At 48.5% G+C, this 15,069-nt stretch overlaps 1 protein-coding gene and 1 long non-coding RNA gene across 3 annotated transcripts in view; one reads left to right on the forward strand and one right to left on the reverse strand.

The window, feature by feature from the left end:
- Window positions 1-1,194, reverse strand: part of LOC121040447 (uncharacterized) — a 2,589-nt gene extending 1,395 nt beyond the window's left edge. The window contains exon 1 of the long non-coding RNA XR_005795300.1: window positions 792-1,194. This is a non-coding gene — a long non-coding RNA (uncharacterized LOC121040447). The remainder of the gene's footprint in view (window positions 1-791) is intronic.
- The window catches only part of LARGE1 (LARGE xylosyl- and glucuronyltransferase 1), a 545,419-nt gene continuing 530,356 nt past the window's right edge, over window positions 7-15,069 (forward strand). For both annotated transcript variants that reach the window (XM_040490968.1, XM_040490969.1), the window contains exon 1: window positions 7-408. The gene's annotated coding sequence lies outside the window, so the exon portion shown is untranslated. The remainder of the gene's footprint in view (window positions 409-15,069) is intronic.

Genomic DNA, 15,069 nt, shown 5'->3' on the forward strand with positions numbered 1-15,069 from the left:
GCCCTGAGGGGGCGAAGCCGCGGGGAGCGCGGGAGGTGGAGCCGGCCCCGGCGGCCGCCCCGCGTCTCTCCCCAGCGCCCCCTTCCCAGACCCGGCCCGAGGCGGACGCAGGCCCCTGCCCGTGCGGGGCGCCCCCGGCTCTGAAGAGTCCCTAGGGCGGGGAGCAGCTCCAGGCAGCGGCGCCGGAGGGAGAGGAAGAAGGGACTGTGCCCAGCCTGGGCGGCCCGGACCCTCCCCGCAGCTTTTGGAGCCGGGGGCCGCCCCGAAGTCTGCGCTTGGCACCGCCGCTTGAGCTAGGGCAGCGCCTGCTGGGACCCCGACCCTCTGCGTCTTGTAGGCGGCGGCGGCGCCGCCGCGCCACCCAGCTCTTCCGCGGTCCCCCTGTGTTTGGCGGCAGTCACGGCCAAGGTAAGAGCCCGGGGGTGCTTGAGAGCCGCCCCGGGGACGCCCTAGTGAGCGGCGCCGGACAAGTTCTCCGAACCTGTAGCTGGTACCCCCTGTGAGGGCACACCCTCAGCTCTCTGGGCCAGGAACCCTGGACAAGCTGGAAGTACAAGTCCCCAAGTGTCTGATGTCCCCAGGACCCTTCTCAGGGACTGTCTTGCTCCTAGGCACATAGGCTGCTTAACGGGGAGCAAGCAAGGAGGAGTTTCCTGTTCAGCACCCGGAGGTGGTGTGCCCGCGCCCCCCCCCCCCCCCCCCCTCCAACCCCCCGCAGCTTGTTAGCTTTGGGCACCTGTGCTTTGGGGAACCTGCTGTGTTTTTAGCTGCCCCTCTTCGGTGATCCTCACCTGCCTTTCCTGGTGTGATGCTGTGAAGAACTTTTCTTTGCTCCTTGTTGTAGAGAGTCGTGGCGATTTAGGGTGAGCCGCCACAGCTTTCCAGTCCCTCTATAGGACAGAGTGGTTGGGTGGCGGGGACATCTGTAGAGAGGAAACCTAACCAGAGTGCCAGTCCTGTTTCCACAAACCTGCTCGTGGGGAGTGATCAGTATATAGCGATCCAAGTATTCTTGTGAATATCTCTGTTGCTGAAGGCTAGAATGGCTGACTCCAAGGTTTGTGCTTCCTTATTTTGTTTATTGCTGTATTACTTTCTTCAAAGTTTTCCTTTTAAGGAACCTCAGTCCTATAAGCCTGTCCTTGCCTGTTTGAAATTTATTAAGCCTATGAGATTTCCCTGGAACAATCTGATTTTAAATGGGTCACTTAGGAAGGAACAGATTGTCTCTCCTACATTGACTCCATCCCCCCGGTGACCCTGTTTAATGGGGATGGATTTTTTCCGTCCCTGAGCTGATGTACCTCGGTTGAGCAGGTTTCTGTTGAATCCCGAATCCGTGAATTTTGTCACTCAGTCCATTAAAATGATCTCCTGAGGGAGCAAAATAGCAGCTTACATTTTCCGTGAATGTCACAGGAAGTTTTACAGGGTCTTATGTAAGTTGCCCTAGAGAGCACTCAGGCTCCTGCTTCCTTCTTGGGGGATGAGGTGGGGCTGCTAGTGGGTCCGTCACCTCCCCTAAAGTCACCTCCCCTAAATGCAGATCGGTCCCTCTCAGACACAGGTGGAAACCCAGAGTGCTTATTCACTCCGTGGAGGTAGTCACCTCAGGCTAATTTTTCTCACCTCTCCTGTCTTCCCTCCCCAGGAATCAGCTTTGGTAGACTTAAGACAGGGGAAGGTTCTAAATAAGGAAAGGAATAAGTGGTGTTTTCTTTTCTCATCTCTCACAAATGGGTGACACGAATGAATTGCTCACGGGCATGAGTCCTCGCGGGGGATCAAAACAAAACAAAACAAAACCTGGCTTTAAGGTTTCACACATTTTAGTGAACCTTTATATTTGAAGAGTGTTTTCCTTCAGTGAAAATTGTTTGAAGAGAACACACGTTTATCGAGCCAGGCCCTGTTACTTCCATACCAGGAAGAAAATTAATTGGAACAGAGAGGCAAAAGTCCTGAAGATCTACATGTTAATGGGTTTTCAAGGGTGGTGAGGAAAGGAAACAAATTCCCCTAACAGGATAGAGGGAAGGGATCATCTTTCCCTTCATCTTTCAGGGAGAAGATGGGATCACTCTGGAGTGGGCCCTTTTCCTTCAGGTAGTGAAATGTGCTAGCTGGTGGGTTAACTTTTGGCTGTAAGAAAACGCAGATCGCACTGACTTTGGAAGCAGAACTAGAAGGGCCTTGGAAATGAAGTGAAAAGTTTTCCCGGCTCCTCATAGGTCCCAGAGGACCTCCATCTCATTGGGATGATATGAAGGTTTCCTTAGGTTCTTGGGTTCCTGAGCTGTGGTTTACTGTGGATGCTGATTGCAGGAGTATCTCCATTTTTCAACCATCTACAGTGGCAGGACACTAGGGGACTAGTTTTCTATTCCACCACCAATGAAGAAAACATAAGGACCCATGTTACAAAAGGCTATGGTGTATCTTTAGGGCTCAGGAACTTGACTTTTTGGTACCTGATGTATGCTTGCATGAATGAGTGTATTCCAAATGCTTAAATGATGGGCCTGATCACATCTAAAGTGTCATTTAGGCAACTCAGAACCGGTTGACTGCAAAGTACTATGCAAGACTGAAAAAAACTCAGTTGCAGTCTCTAAGTTTACAGGGGCTATACATTTTGGGCAGACAGAATCTCTTGCAGATTCCATCCTTTGGGCATCAGACCATGCTGACTTTGGGCATACATCCCTGAGAGGTTGTAATCCCCTTTTTGGTTTTGGACTACACCGAACACCCAGAGTCTTCTGAGTGGAGTCCAGCATCAACTCCCTCAAACTTAAAATTTCTCACTTGTCACCCCTTAAAAGTACACACCTTGTATTTATACACATAGAATATTTGACAGTGTGGTTTCATCTCAGATGCTCTCTGCACTTTTAACAGCATTAAGTCATTAGTGTCTAGGTTTCTTCCAGCAGAATTGCAAGATAATTCTATTTCACTGAAGAACAAAGCCCCATTGCCCAGGCTTACCTTACACACAGTGGCCAAACCTTATCAAAGCTGACTTCCAGAGGTGAACAGACAGAAAAAGGTGAGAAGCAGAGTCCAAGAAGAGATTACCCATTTCAGAACACTGGCACCAAAAAAGGCAGATGTCACCAAGATTTAGGTCTCAATGGATTCTAAAAGCCCCAACTCAGCGTATGGAATTAGATTTAGTGTCTGGAACCTGTGAACCTGTATGAGTTATTACACTTTCCTGAACCCTGGGGTCTGGCAGACCACATTTGTGATCTTTTACCCATATGCGTAGTGCATATTTAGGTAGTTTGAAGAGAGCTATTGTTGTGGTCTAAGGAAAATGGTCAGCATAAAGCTTTATTTCTGTTATTAAAGCTTTATAGATTGATTCTCATAGGCACCATATAGCCAGGAGGTAGGAGATTGGAGCAGGAAAACACTGTTAAATTTGCCATTGAGCATCAACTAGTGAAAACTGGTCCTGCAAAAGATATATACTGTGGACCTACAGTGTGTGCGAAGTCTTGTGAATTTTAGGGACACCAGGTGGCAGAGGGAGAGTAAGAAGTTGAGGCAGAATACTGGTCTTCCTTAGGGTCTGTGAATAATGTGAAGGCATCTTTGCAGCCAGAGTTCTCAGAGAGTAGGGAGCATGCAAGGTCAGGGGTGTGTGTCCCAGGGCACTGGGAGCTCTGGGCACCCAGCCATTGACACACTTGAGCAATATAGCCCCCCTCACAGGATCCACTAGTGTTGTTGAGGCTTTGCTGCTCTACTCTAGAAGACTTGACATTGAGAGGGACTCGGGTGCTGAGTTCCTCTTTGACCACATTGATGTTTGGAGCCCAGTAGGAAGCAGCTGGTAAAGTTACAGCATAATGCAATCTATTTTGTTTTATTTTATTTTATATATTTTTAAATGTTTATATTTGAGAGAGAGAAAAAGAGAGTGCGGACACAAGCAAGAAGGGGAGGGGCAGAGAGAGAGGGAGACAGAATCTGAAACAGGCTCCAGGCTCTGAGCTGTCAGCACAGAGCCCGACTCGGGGCTCGAACTCACCAGCCGTGAGATCACGACCTGAGCCAAAGTCGGACGCTTAACCCACTGAGCCACCCAGGTGCCCCTGAAATGTATTTTAGAAAACGTTTCTCTTTTTAACTCCACAAGCAATAATTGAACATCTCTTATGTGGCAGCCATGCTCTGTGTGGAGGCTACGGAGGTTTCATGTTTAGTTCAGGGAAGCAGACATCGAACCATTACTACAAGCTAAGTGCCGTTGTATAGGTTTCTGCAAAGGATGAGCTTGACTTTGCCAGAAGAGGAGAAAGGAAGAGAGTCCCAGTCGGAAAGAACAGCATGGGAACTTTAAAAGATGTACCGTATATGGAGCACAGCCATTAGTTGATGTGGCTGGAAATTTTCTGGGAGATGAGAAAGCCTTGGTGTTAGAAGGGAGAGAATTTCACAGGATTCCATGCTGGGGACTAGCTTCATGCTCCTTGTATTCAAATGGCAACAAGAAAGGTTTCTGGATAAGATCCTCGAGTACTAGTTGATTATGCCACAGTGTTAATAGAAACAGGAACTCTCTTTTTTGTCCTTTATCCTTCTACATATAGCACTTTGCCTGTTCTTTAAAAAAACTATTAGCAATGCAAATAAAGAAAGGGTCCCTTATCAACCATAAGTCCGCCCTCTTGTGTACAAGAATTCCATCTGGGGCTTTCATTATGTGATTATGCAGCAGTGGGAGAAATGACAATGTTGCTTGACAAATGATATAGTATGGGGGAAAAAAAAATCCTTCTCTATGACAACAAATTCCATTTTGTCAGATTTGCTTCTGGGTAGAGTTATGGCCGTGTTTAGCACTTGAACAAGGTTCTTGTATTTGAATCATCTCAGTTGTGGTCTGAACTTTCTTTGTTGTTGGAAAGAGAAGAATGTAATAATGAGGATGAGTGTGTGTGTGTGCATGTGTGAAAATGTACTTGTGTGTGTGTGTGTGTGTGTGTGTGTGTGTTGTGGCATGAGGAAACTGTATAGTGAAGAAAAACCACAGTATAGCTGCTGGAGGATGTTAGGGAGGAAGGAAAATCACAGTGGCAGCAGTGAGCCCCAGTGCAAAATATATTTAGTGTTTTCAGAAATAGGAGCCAGACAGTGGAGGTAAAAGAAGCTTCTGTGTGCATTTGCTTGTATCATCTTTACCTGTGTTGAGTGAGAGGCAGGGTGGTTTAAGTAAAATCGGAAAATCTGGGTCTAGCCTTGCATCATCTGTTGCTGACTTGCTGTGTGACATTAGATACTTCTTGACCTCTCTGGGCTTCAGGCCTTGTCTCTCTATACATGCGTTCTTTATCTTGCTACTAGGAATTTAGAGCCCAGAAAGGCAATGGGATTACCTAAGTTAGTTAGTGGCAAAGTTCGGACTTCTTAAGATTTCTGACTCTGAAATGGGAAGAGGCCTGGCCAGTTCAAAGGTGTACTTTACCTGGAAATATAAAACACCACAAGGATGGAACACTGAATAAAAGAATCACAAAGTCTTCGCTGTGTTGCGTGTAGATTCTCTGATCTCTCTCTGATGTATTGGGCCATTCACACATAAGCAGCTAGACTTGCCTGCTAACTTATTATGTAATATGGAAGCCAGTTGATTTTGATGTTACCTATTCTTTGAGAATGACTTGAGAATTAAGTACCTTGTGATAAAAGGCAATGCTGAAAATTTTGATTGTTTCCACCTTAAGTAGATAAAAGCTGAGTTGACCCTTAGGGATTTTGCAAAGCCTGGACTCTAATGTGGAAAGGGGAACCCTTTCATATGGCTGGGGCGGGGGCGGGTTACCTTGTAGTCAAGCTGTGGGGCAAGTGTGGGGGGAGGGATGTTTGGAAGAAAAATAGATGCAGAAAAGCACTTGGGTAGATGAACAAGTCGGGAAAAATAAAAACCAAGTTAATTTTATGCTTCCAAATTTGTGTTCTAGAAAGAAGGCTCTTCCCCCGCCAGACATTGATCTCCTGGGTGTAGAGGGTGGTGCTTACTGGAAAGAGGAGATTCGAAGTGAGTGCAGTGTATGGGGTGCCTGGGTGGCGCAGTCGGTTAAGCGTCCGACTTCAGCCAGGTCACGATCTCGCGGTCCGTGAGTTCGAGCCCCGCGTCGGGCTCTGGGCTGATGGCTCGGAGCCTGGAGCCTGTTTCCGATTCTGTGTCTCCCTCTCTCTCTGCCCCTCCCCCGTTCGTGCTCTGTCTCTCTCTGTCCCAAAAATAAATAAACGTCGAAGTGAGTGCAGTGTAAATATAAGGTTTTGGGTTGTTTTTTTTTTTTCATTATTATTTCAGTTTTGAAGCTAACTATAGGAATGCCCTATTTTAGGAGAATTTGCCTTGTGAAATCTGATTTTATTTAATTTTATTTATTTGAAGTTTATTTATTTTTGAGAGAGGGAGAGATACACACAGAGTGCGAGAAGGGGAGGGGCAGAGAGAGAGGGGGAGACACAGAATTTGAAGCAGGCTTCAGGCTCTGAGCTGTCAGCACAGAGCCTGATGCAGGGCTCGAACCTTCAAACCATGAGATCATGGAAGCCGGGCGCTTAACCGACTGAACCACCCAGGCGCCCCTGAAATCTGATTTTAAAGGTGAACACGTTAAGATAAGTAATTGGGGCACACCAGATTTTTATTATACAAAAGGGATTCATAAAAGACTCTTTTTAAGGGCTAGTTCCTTTATTGTGTTTCAAATTATTTGATTACGACAATCATGATGGATGCTTTTGGGAACCTCTGTTCCATAAAACCATGGATTTTTTTTTACTATAAACTTCACAAATGTTTTAACAAATAACTCCCTATGTTCACCTGCCAAGGATCCTAGTAAGGATCTGTTTTACTGAGAGAAGTACAGTAGTTATATTAACTTTCATAACCACTAACTAGCATCTAGTGTTCCCTCACTTACCTAGTTACTTGGGGCAGATTTACTTGTTTAACTGCTCGTCTTCCTGGAGATGGCAGTCCTAACTACCCACCTGCCTGAGTCTCTTCACTGCCCCCACTGAGCTTCTACCTCTGAGAATATATCAAAAACAGAAGCGGTTTAAAGAGGAAATTAGGTAAGAGTTTGCAGGATTGTGAGTTTTCCTAATTGCGGAGACATGGAATGAGTTTTGTTCTCAGTCTACAGGAGAGGAGATAAATGTAGGAGATGTTCAGAATCATGCTTGCCTACTAGCTTGTCCTTTGCCGCATCTGAAATGTCTAGGGCTTTTAGTTTTGTTTTTTTGTTCCTTTATCTCTCATGAAAGTTCCCAGAAAAGAATTTGTTTTAGGAATGAAATAAAATGTGAAGCACTTACGGCTCCAGAGGTAATTTGGGGGCAACCTGGAGTTGTAGGCTGGGGCCAGAATGGAAAGTCCCGTGTCACCGGTAATTTTGGCCTCTCTTGTCACCTTATGGGGCTGCGCCTTGGACAGGCAGCAGGCGAAGATGGAGACGGAGCTCTGACCTGCTGGGAGAGGTTTGCTCTTTGCACAGTCCTTTTTCAAAGTGCCAAGGCCAGTCGGGAAGAAAGGCCAGTTGCTGATCTTTCCACAGAAGCAGTAGAATTTAGGGGGTTTTACAGCAGCACATGGGCATGTGGGGATTTCTTTCTTCCTCCTTTTTTTTTTTTTTTTTTTTAAATTTAAATTCAGCAGGGAGTCATGGGCTCTCCAGTGTTGTTCTGTGGCTAGGGATTGCCTTGGATACGTTGGACCACATACTTATTATTGAGTAAGGTTAACATTTCTGTGGCTACTGGGAAACACCCCCTCCCCTGCTTTGTTTCCAGAATGGTTGCATAGATCTTGAATATGCCAGCCTGTGTGTGTACCAGCTTCCTTGACTGATGTCAGCTCTCATCTGGGAATGGCATTTCCTGGTTGCTTCAGGAGCCAAGGGAGGCACAGGCCGAGGGACGGAGCAGGATGGGGCTTTTCCTTGCCTGCACGCTTGATGCCTGGTGCTTAGTAGGTCTGCACCAGGTAAGCAGTGTGTTCTCGCAGAATGGTTTGTTTGATGAATGCACCAATGGTCGTGTTTTCAGTGCTGGGGTGGGGGTGATGGGGGAGGGAGAGTGAGTAAACACCAGCAGACATACAGACTCGAGGCCTCTCCAGGAAGATGTTATTTTAAAAATGTGAAGGACATTTCAGGTCAGCAAAATGAATTCTCTTAGGGGTCATTGTTGTGGTTCAAACACTGATGGCTTTGTAACAAGGCAAGGGAAGTACAGTACCGAAATGTGTGGCGGATTTCCTTTGCTCTGAATTTGTGAGGATTTTGACTTTTTTTCTGGCACCAGACGAAGGGGCGTGCCCTAAAGCCTGTCAAATGTACACGCCAGGTGGCCTGGAAGATGCCTGGAAAAGCGGGATTGTTGCTGATGCTGTTCCCAGCAGTGGTGAGGGTGATTATGAAGTGACCCGAGTGGAGCCGGCTGGGGGTGGGGGTGGCTCCCTCTTAGGAGGGGGAGGAGGGAGGGCTTGGAAAAGCTTAGGAAGGCTGGAGCCTGCTCTCTTCCTGTAGGGAGACCTCTCCACTGCCATCTTGTTGTCTGGTCTCCTTTCGCTGTTTACATGGATCACTGGCACGTGGGCTCTTCCACGTCGGGGAAGTTCTCTGCATCAGGGGCAGAGCTGCGGTGTGGAGATGCCACCAGGGCTGGAGGAGACCTTGAGCCCCCCAGACCAACACCTTCCTTTCACAGCTGTGGTTCCTAAGGCCGGAGGTAAGGAGGATTATCCGGAGGGGAGGTAGGACCAGCACCCAGCTTCCTGACCACCCCGTGTAGCCTGTGGCTCTGCCTTTTCACACCCGTGACTTCTGGGTGTCTGTCCGTAGCCCCCTTCCCTTCCCGTCATCGCTCTATGTCAGCTTGTTCCACACCCAAAACTACGTTCCCTGAGTGCCTCCTTTGTGGCAGGCACTCTTCCAGTGGGTCATTTTGTGTCGTTTTGGCTTCCCGCACCCTTGGTGGTGGGCACGGCACTCTTGCTCTCCCCAGCTACTGGGCGTGGAAGCTGAGGCTTGCGCAGGTCACACAGCCATGAAGCCTGGGGCTGGGACTCGACCCTGAGCTGTTGAGACTCGGTCTGCTGCCTCAATACTGACCTTGCCTGGCTTCCCCGCCCGTCTACACTCGCTGTGTGCCCTACGACCCTGTAGGTCTTCTCCAGTCCTAGCCTATTGGCTGTTGCCCAGAAACGCCTCTTGTTTTCTTGCTTGGGCCTGTTAGTTACTGCTGCTCCCTTTGCTGGATCAGACTTCCGTCCTCCCTCCTTTGGTCAGAATCTCTCCTGCCCAGTGGCCCCGTGCACTCTGTGTGTCTTTGATGGCATTTCCTTCATTCATTCCACATCCACTAAGCCAACACTCTTCAGCCAACGTTCAGTATAAACTCCCATGATGTACAGGCCTCAGCTTGACATCTGCAACACGGGGGTGAGATCACCCGCCATCACCCGGGAGCCTTGGCGAGGGAGGTATATGCTAAAGGGCATGCATGAAGGGCAGTGGGCACCGTGTGTTGGCAGTGTTGTGCTTGGGGGGTCGAAGAAGAGAGTATTCAGTCTGGCTCTTAGTGACTAGGAGACAGAAGAACAGAGTGGGAGAGGCATTGCCCCAGACCTGGGAGACTGTGGCATGTTCTCATATGGTCTTCTGCGTGGCATCTTGTCAGTGTCTCTACCCTTTTCTTATTTCCTCACTGTGGCTGGGTTAGCCCATCTGTGTTCCTATGGGTATGTCTTGCTGCCCTCCTAGCACTTAGGAATCCTAAAGTAATCAATCATTTATGAAATCAAATTGAAAGCCCTCTGTCCTTGCCCTCAAGAAAGATACTTGGAGAGATTTAAAGAATGTGTGGTGAGGCACCTGCATGGCTCAGTCAGTGGAGCGTTGACTTCAGCCCAGGTCATGATCTTGTGGTCTGGGAGTTCGAGCCCCGCATCGGGCTCTGTGCTGACAGCTCAGAGCCTGGAACCTGCTTCAGATTCCCCGTCTCCCTCTCTCTCCTCCTGCCACTACCCATCCCCTTGACCCTCGTGCTCTGTCTCTCTGTCTCTCAAAAATTAATAAACGTTAAAAAAAATTAAAGAATGTGTGGTAAGTTAAACAACAAGAGAAAATTCAAATCAACGGTTCAGAGCAAGAATAGAAACCATGTGGCAGTGCAGTTAATGGTTGTAGATTATTGGAGCCGGATGGGAAACAGGAGGTGGGAGTTCACTTTAGCTGCTCAAACTCAGTGGAGGTAGGATTTGAGTTGGGTCTTTGGACTCAGGATAGTTAAAATCTGAACAGAAGAATTATAGGGAGGTCAAGGGGCCCACGTTAGGCGGACAAGTAAGTATTTCTGGGTTACAGGATTTCTTGGGTTTCTTTTAGCAGGGAGTTGGAGGTGAACTTGGCAAGCAAGGTTGGGGCTGTGGGTTTTTGGAAGGCAGGGTGACTTTGATCAGAAGGATGGTGTATTAAAGGCTGTGTTTTAGGGGCGCCTGGGAGGCTCAGTCGGTTGGGTGTCCGACTTCAGCTCCGGTCATGATCTCGCGGTTCGTGAGTTCGAGCCCCGCGTCGGGCTCTGTGCTGACAGCTCGGAGCCTGGAGCCTGCTTCGGATTCTGTGTCTCCATCTCTCTCTCTGCCCTTCCCCCACTCACACTCTGTCTGTCTCTCGAAAATAAATAAGCACTAAAAAAAGTTTTTTAAAAAAGCTCTGTTTTAGGAAGATGAGCCCAACAGTATTGGGGTCAGATTGGAGTGGGGAGACATGGAAACTGTGAGGCCGTTGAACAGGCTTTTGCCCTGGTTCGCACGAGAAGTTCTGAAGACCACTGGGCCAGAACTGGTACGGTACGGATGGTAGCCCAGAGGAGCTTCTGAACTTTTCTCTGATCCCAGTCATTGGTGCAGAAGTCAGATGGTTGACGTTGCCTCCTGGAAAGTTTACTTGTGACACTAGCGGTGTTCTTAAAATAGCGCTTTCTCCCTTGGCTCTGCTGGGCAAGGGGATGGGCTTGGGTCAAAATGCACCCTCCAGAGCCTCTTTTACTGGGGTTTTGTTCACGTGAGCCCCGCGGTAGAGAGCAACGTTTTTCCTAGCCCTGGATGATAGTAAGGGATGGAATGGAGAAAATTCTTCTTTTCCTCCTGAGGGGTCCCTAAAGCAGTGGCAGCAGAGAGCTGAGAGCAGAATGACTGGGGCTCTGACGTCCGGCTCCCCATCCACCTTACAAGCGAAGCTGTGCTGTGTGTCCTGTGACTGGTGGTGTTTCTCCGCCTGAGCAGGGCCTTGCTGGGAGATTACAGTCCCCACCTTTCAGAATTGCAGAGTAAGCCATTCTGGACGACAGAGTTTTTCAAATCGACTAGCCTGATCCCTTCTAGATAAGAGAGCCTTTATTTTTAATCTTTAAGGAGTGAGCGCTTTTCTAGAATGTTCTGTGTATTTACCCTCACCGGCTCGCTATTGGCCACTGGAAAGCATCCAGCTTTCTTATCAGGACACACAAAGCTTGTTATGAACTGGCCCCTGCCTTTCTCTGCGGCCACATCCGCCTTCCGCCACCTTCATGCATCCTCACTCATTATCTTTTTTTTCCTTACTGGCTATTTCCCCCTAAACCTGCCAAGCTGTGCATGTCTTTCTCCTTCTCTCTGATGAGTTCTCTCCCTCTGTCTGCCTCTGACACCTCTGTTTTTCCTTCACAACCCAGGACAGGCAGCCTTTCCTGCAAGTTTTTCCTGGTTCTGGGTGCTAAACCGCATCTGTGTCTGGGGCTGGACTCTGCCTCTGCATTTTCTACGCTGTATTCCTCGCTCTTCAAGCTGGCCGCCTTGCCGTGAGTGTGGGAGCCTTTCAGAAAAGAGGGCACCTTAGGGCTGAGGGCTCTTCAGTGTTTCCCCGGATGCCTGGACTGTGCTGTCCGCTCCGTACGTGGTGGCAGTGATTGTTATTTGGGATTTCATCGAATTTGCGTGTCCAGGCATAAGACAGCCCTTTCCTGCAGAACCTTGAGTGTTCAGTGTGCTGTAGGGGCACATGGGGTGTGCGTGTGTATTACCTTCTCAAGGTACCCCCAGTCTAAAGAGGGCATGCACCCTTGCTGGGGACCAGCATGGCTAATGTGGGGTGGAGGTGGGGAGGGGGCCCTTGCCACCTCTCCAGACAGAGAAGTGCCTCTTACACAAACCCCCAGGCTGAATGTTGAAGTTTCGCTTAAAGAACCTCTGTATCCCTGCTGCTTCCTCTTGTCTTGCTCCGTGTAACTATGTTGCCATCACCCTCACCACACCCTCTTGTGTGTCTGCTGCCTCAGCGTTGCATTTCTCTGCTTTCCTCCATTGTCTCTGATCTTTAGCCTCTTCTTTCTTCTCCTCCTAGGCTTTTTTAAACCCTGATGGAGAAGGTCAGCTCTTTCCTTCAAGCCGTAGCGGACCTTGCCCTCGAGTGTTTGATTCTTTCTGGTGATGCTGCTGGTCCCTAGGTGCTGATGGAGTCTTTGACCGTGGTTTCCGTTGTTTACTAGGCTTAATGCCGTCGCACGTTCTTTAGAGAACCAGTTGCAGAGTGGCACTTGGAGTAGATTGAGAGATTACCAGGCAGTGATGGGCAGTGGCTGAGGAGGATGGATAGACTTGCACAGAAGCCCAGCCCCAGCGCCCAAAGACTCTGCTTCAGGTAACCAGCGTGTTTATGTCGGAATTTTTAGGATCACCTCTAGTATTTGTGAGGTCCGTTTGGGTTTTTATCACACTGCCCTTGTAAGCCCGGCATTGGTGCCGCGTGAGTAGGTTTGCTTAGCGAATCAGGGAGGAGTGATAGATGAACCCTGGGCTTTATCAGAGGGTGTATGTGATCCGGGCACTGGCAACACTTTGTAAACTTGCACTTGGCACGGGAGTTGGTTTCATGGTTCACAAAGCCCTGCTACTTTTCCAATAGTAGTCTGACTTCATACACACCAAGGGATGCTTTCTCTGGCTCTTACTTATTGACATTTCCCTTTTTCTTCTGCTTGGATTTATCCCTAGCTCCTGTTGAAACAGCATTTTTGAGCTCATTAAATCTGTTAATGTGTCTGTAATGCTTAGGACAGAGCCTTACACAGAAAGCACGCCATAAGTATTAGCTGTTGTAATTGTGTTTTTATTTAGAGCTTCCCCACCGTTTCTCCCCTCTCCCTCACTACTTATGGTGGTCGTGCTTGGCAAAAGAAGGAAACCAATGGCTCTTGGGGCAGAGGAGGGGGCCACAGGCTTTGTCTTTTCAGCCCTGTCCAGAGATCTCAGAAAGCTTGCAGAGGCCCCGAAGGTAACGGCAAACACTAGCCCACTCATCACCTGAGACTGTTTTTCTGAAGCTTTCTGTCCCACCATGCTCCTTTCTCATATTGGGAAGTTGGCACCCTGACTGGCAAAGGAGGTGAGAGTCAGTGAATGCTATAGGAGAGGACTCTTCCTTAGCCAGTTGTGTTTCACAGTATTTAAAATAACAGTAACCGTAATAATGGTAACAGTTGCAGTGGTAATAGTCGTAGACCATCCGCTGAGGGCCTCTCACGTGTTTACGAGATACACTTTCCATGCACGACACCTTTTGATGCTAACTACAACCCTCTGAGCTATGCCATTTTATTTTACAGGTGGGGAAACTGAGGTGCAGAGATGTGGTCATTGGCCTAAGTGTAAAGCCAGAGACTGGACCCCAGTTCTACCCTTAGAGCATTTCCTCTTAATCTCTGTCCCGTAATCCTCCAGCCCAGCGGTCTTGACACTGGGATATACACACCCCTGGGGGCATGTGAAGCCTTTCCATGGAGTATGCAGATGTGGATGGCTTTAAGGGAATCAGTTTTCAGATTTTCAAACTCACATGTGAACTGTCCCCTGAAATTTATTGCACGAAGACCACTGCTCCCAGGTCCATGGACTGTCTTTTCATTTTCGCAGTCTTCCCCGTGATTTTTTTTTTTTTTAATGTTTATTTTTCAGAGACAGAGACAGACCGACACAGACAGACAAAGCGATAGTTGGGGAGAGCAGAGAGAGAGGGAGACACAGAATCCAAAGCGGGCTCTAGGCTCTGAGCTGTCAGCAGAGAGCCCGACATGGGGCTTGAGCCCACAAATCGCAAGATCATGACCTGAGCCGAAGATGGACGCTTAACCAGCTGAGCCACCCAGGTATCCCAAGTCTTCCCCCGTTTTTAAAGGGACATCTCTTACCCAACACGAATCTCCCTCTGGTGCACTGCTTTGAGTCGAGAACCCTTCAAGGGGCACCAAACAGAGGAACTGTTTGAAACTGGCGGGCAGGAACCTTCTGTGAATGCAGCCACTGCCGTGTGGCACCCCTTTGCAGACTCACTCTCTCACCTGTTTAAACTTGGTGTTTAAGCAGGACATCTGGGCCCCTTTGTCATGCTGAGGAATGATGTAAATGTTTCCAATCTCCAAAAAAATAACTTGCTCTTGAATTTTTAAAAATGAGTGATGGGGCTCAGATGGTTAGATTCTGTTTAAAGATGTGATGTGAAGGTCTTACTGTATTTATTTATTATTTTTTTTAAGGTTTTATTTTAAAGTGTTACTGTTTATATGATATGCTGGAAATTCTGTCATTAGAAATTAGTTTATGATGAAGAACTTCAGATGTCAGCCTAAAAATAGGCAGGGTGTTGCAAGTTTTTCAACTTTCAGAATTCAAAAAATAGCCTGACAGGCGCGCCTGGGTGGCGCAGTCGGTTAAGCGTCCGACTTCAGCCAGGTCACGATCTCGCGATCCGTGAGTTCGAGCCCCGCGTCGGGCTCTGGGCTGATGGCTCAGAGCCTGGAGCCTGTTTCAGATTCTGTGTCTCCCTCTCTCTGACCCTCCCCCCGTTCATGCTCTGTCTCTCTCTGTCTCAAAAATAAATAAACGTTTGGGGCGCCTGGGTGGCGCAGTCGGTTAAGCGTCCGACTTCAGCCAGGTCACGATCTCGCGGTCCGGGAGTTCGAGCCCCGCGTCAGGCTCTGGGCTGATGGCTCAGAGCCTGG

Source organism: Herpailurus yagouaroundi, unplaced genomic scaffold (assembly GCF_014898765.1).
Source record: "Herpailurus yagouaroundi ecotype Mexico unplaced genomic scaffold, PumYag 182, whole genome shotgun sequence".
Taxonomy (NCBI): Eukaryota; Metazoa; Chordata; class Mammalia; order Carnivora; family Felidae; genus Herpailurus; species Herpailurus yagouaroundi.